Here is a 4,532-nt window from a genome sequence, read left to right as displayed (position 1 = left end):
TGTAAAATGTTCTTTAAGGAAAGATTCTGTTTTGCTGAAAAAAAAAGAAAAAAGTGGTTGCTTTATTTGCAGTAAATACTTTAGAAGATTAGAGAGTAGTTTCTCAGTGTTGTGATTCTCATTATTTTTGGATTATTTTATACTCATACTTGCATGTATTAGTATTTATTTTTTAGTTTACTCATTTTTAGCTTGGCTTTTGACTTTTGCTTTGTCTTCCTGCTTACAAATTTTTTTTGAGCTCAGGCTTTGTTTGCTAGTAATTCTGGGTAACTGAATCACTGCTATAAGTTTAGAGCAATAACTTGACTTTCCCAAAGTAAAAAATCTCATTTCTTTTCCTGATTTGATTCTTCACCAATAATTTTTCAAGTTCAGGCTTCCTGCCAGTCTGTTCTTAACACTCAAAAGTCTAGGAGTTGAAGGAGATATGCATAGCTGCAAGAGAACACTAGCTTGCACAGTTGTGTGTCAAGAGTGAAAAACAACAAAAAAGTACTATTAGTGTTAGAATGAGGTACTCTAACAGAAAGGAAATCTCCAGGGCTTGAAATTACAGACAAATGGGAAAAAACGTTTTAGTAGTTAAAGTAAACAAAAGAATGTATTGTGGGGAAAAGAGGAAAATGAAAACCCTTCTGAACGGAACCCGGGCACAGACAGGCAGACATGTTGTTTTTCACCCAGCACACGTTTATTTACAATACTATTATTTACAAAGTCCAAGTGCACACAAAAACCCGCCAGTCCTGGCCAAACAACACCTTGCCTTTCTTCGGGTCGCCTCCACTCTCGCTCCTTCTGCCTTGTCCTGCTTCCACCCAACTCCAGCATCGAATGAAGGGAGGTAGCCCCTTTTATCCACACCTGGATGTGCTCCAGGTGCTCCCCGGCAATCTCCCGCTGACACACACCAATGTGGCAGAAGTGCTAGCTGTTCTCCCGGAAGCCCTCTGGGTGTCCCTGCTTCTCTTCTCCCCAGCACTTCCTGGTGTGGTGGAAGTGCTGAGGTCCAGGGTTCCCAAGGCATTGGGGCGCCCCCTGGCGGTGACCATGGGCCCCTACAGGTTTGGGCTTCCAAGCCCTCTACCCGTGGCCCCCAAAAGCAACCAGGGTGGCGGCCCCCACGTGATCCAGGGTGGGCGTAGACCCTCTTCTGGTCCTTCAGGGTGCCCCTGGCATCCCTGACACCCTTTTAATTTAGGAAAGATGACTAAGAAAAAAATATGTTGTTCCTTAATTAAGAAAAATAAGTGTGTAAAGCAGAACCCAAAAACTCTGAAATCAAGATCATATAAAACTAGGACTACTATCTTTTAAGCAAATAAGGCAATTCAACTTTTTCTGTCTGGCTTTCTTAGTAACCTAACTGATTAAGATTAGTGGGAATTCTGTCATACTTAAGACCATAACTTTAAAATGCATTAAATGGTTCAAAATTCAGTATGTCCCCATTTTAACAGTTTTGGTCCTCCCTTTATGAGTACTGCATATGGAACTTTTAAGAAAAGCTTTATCATCTCTGGCTATCATTTTGACTTTCCCCTACTATGAGATTTAGTCTGCTATAACACAGATGTCTTTATTAGAATATCTTACTGCTTTTCACCCTAGCTGATTGCTCTTAAATAACCACATTTGTTTCCCTAATTAAAACCTTTTGGTCCTGAACAATTTGCTGGTTATGAGTACGACATTGAAGCTCTAATTATAATTTTTGTCTAATTATGATTTTTTTCCTTGCCTAAGCTGCATAAACTGTGCAAAATAAAATGAAATAATCTAGCAAAATTTTTAATTTAAAATACTTTTTTGCAGAAGCAATTATATCAGCTTAAAGTATGATTCTTCTTTTGTTTAGTATCATTGAATTAGATTTTCATTACTGGAATTTTATGTGGTTTTCTGTTATCAACTCTTAAATTCATTTAACAGACCATGACTTAATTTTTGTTTACCCCAAAAAAGAATTACGTAAGGACTAAACCTTCAACAAGTTTTTTTTGGTAGGAGATTGGAACAAGATACAGTATGTAAGAGCCAATCTTAGAAAATTAATGTTAAATTCAAATCTAATTTCAATAGAATATCAGTTCCACTTAGTTACTTAGATTATGGTATAGTCTTTTGCCCTCTGTGAGTTAACATAAAATAGAACTTCCTTAGCTATGTATATCTGTAAAACTGAGTGTTAATTAACTTAGTTAAGGAAATTGTCTTACTGCTAGCATGGACTATTAGATAGTTTGCAAATACGATACTGGCTTATTGTTTTCTGACCTTCTTCATCCTGGCGTTGTGTCCCGCTTGATCGCAGGGTCCGCTCTCTTGCAACATCGTCTCCATTTGGCTCGGTCTAAAGCGTCTTCTGGGGTGACATTGGCGATTTTCATGTCTTCGCTGATCCGGTCCATCCACCGCTTCTTTGGTCTTCCTCGTGGTCGTCGTCCTGCGGGGTCGAGCCGCATTGCCGTTCGCGCCACCGAGTTCTGGTCACTTCGGGTGACATGCCCGTACCACCGCAGCCTTGCCTCTCGCATCTTTTCTATAATTGGCGCTATGCCCATTCGCCTTTGGATGTCGGCGTTCATGATACAGTCCCATCTTGTTAGGCCCAGGCTCCAGCGAAGCATACGCATCTCCATGGTGCTTAGGGCTTGTTCGTGCTTCGCAGAGGCTGGCCAGCACTCTGATCCATATAGGGCAACTGGGCGGACCACTGATTTGTAGATTTTTGACTTCAGGCTGTCCGGCATGTGGCGGTCGCAGAGCACGCCAGTGACTTGGCGCCACTTGGCCCATGCGGCGTTGATTCTTGTGCGGACGTCGGGTGACAGGTCACCGTCGTGGCTGATGACAGCGCCAAGGTACTTGAATTCGGTAGTCTTCTTCAGGTCTTCCTCCCCGATCTTGATGGTACCATCGGTTTGCAGGCCACATTCCATGTATTCGGTCTTTTTAATATTCAACTTCATGCCGTTGGTGTCTAACCGGTCCTTCCACCGTTGGGCCTGTTGCTGTAGGGCTTCGCGTGTCTCGTCCGAGAGGAAGCCGTCGTCCGCATACAGCAGCGTCCATGGGTGGGGGGTCTGGAGGTCCGCCGTTGCTGTGTCCATACACAAAATGAACAGGAGCGGCGATAGCGCTGATCCCTGGTGCACCCACATTGATGGCGAAGGGCGGTGATGTTCCCACTGGGCACCTGACCATGCTGGTGACGTTGCGGTACAGGAGCTTGACCCAGTTGACGTATGCTTCTGGTACACCGTGCGCTCGTAACGCATGCCAGATGAGGTCATGAGGCACTCTATCAAACGCTTTCTCCAGGTCCAGGAAGGCCATATGGACACCTTTGTTCTTTTCTCGATGTTTCTCCAGTAGAAGGCGGGCGGCATGGATTGCATCGGTTGTTCCACAGCCTTTGACAAAGCCGCATTGATTTGGCGTGATGGTGACGATATGGCGGGCGGGCGTCCAAGATCCGCTCGAATATCTTCATTGTGTGGCATAGGAGGCGGATTGGGCGATAGTTGGAGCACTCGGCCACGTCGCCTTTGCCTTTCCAAATGGGCACTGTTATGCTGGTGGTCCAGGCCTTGGGGACTTCGCCTCCTCTGACGATTTGGTTGAAGAGGTCGCATAGCGTCGCGGCTCCACGTTGCCCAAGCAGCTTCCACACTTCAGCAGGAATGTCATCAGGTCCGTCGCCTTCCGTTCTTCATCTTCTTGACAGCAGTTGTGACTTCTGCGATGGTAATTGGCGGGACGGGGCCAGAGACGGGGTCGGCACTGCTGATCGGCGGGTGTGGGAATTCTTCATTGCTCACTCTGGAGTAGTAATCGCTCCAACGCTGGAGGATGGCGGGCGGGTCCCGTAAGACTAGGTGTTGGTCGTCCTTGATATGCTTGACCTGGCCGATATCCTGGGCGAACGATGGCGCATATTGGCAAGGCGATAGATCTTGTTCGCCCCTCCAGGCGTGTCCAACTCCTCGTAGAGCTTGCTATAGTGAGCCGCTTTCGCTTTTGCGACAGCACTCTTCGCCATCAACTTGGATGTTCTGTATTGTTGGTAGTCTTCATCGTCTCTGGACTGGAGCCACTTCTTCAGGGCTTTCTTCTTCGCTTTGATGGGTTCTTGCACTTCTTCGTTCCACCACCATGTTTGTTTATCGATGAATTTTCTTCCCGGTTTCGTCCGTCCAAGGGTTGCGGACGCAGCTTCGGAGATCTGGCTGGAGATGGCATCCCAGGTGTCCGCTACTGGCTGGTCAGGGTCCACGTCCATGCGGGCGAGCTCTTTTGTAAGCTCTTGCTTCCACTCGCCGAGTCTCCACCATTTGATCTTTTCGGCGGTTGTTGTTCGTACCATTCGACGCTGGCCAAGGGCTAGGTGTAGGTCCATGACTAGCAGCCGGTGTTGGGGGGCGACGTTTGTTGATGGGATCACTTTTACGCCACGGACCAAGTTGAAGTGACACCTCGAAAGAGCCAGTAGTCGATCTGGGTGTCTCGGCCGCCGCTGGAGTATG

This window comes from Polypterus senegalus, chromosome 7 (genome assembly GCF_016835505.1).
Source record: "Polypterus senegalus isolate Bchr_013 chromosome 7, ASM1683550v1, whole genome shotgun sequence".
NCBI lineage: Eukaryota > Metazoa > Chordata > Cladistia > Polypteriformes > Polypteridae > Polypterus > Polypterus senegalus.
The sequence above is the reverse complement of the archived record's forward strand: the minus strand, read 5'-3'. Positions refer to the sequence as shown.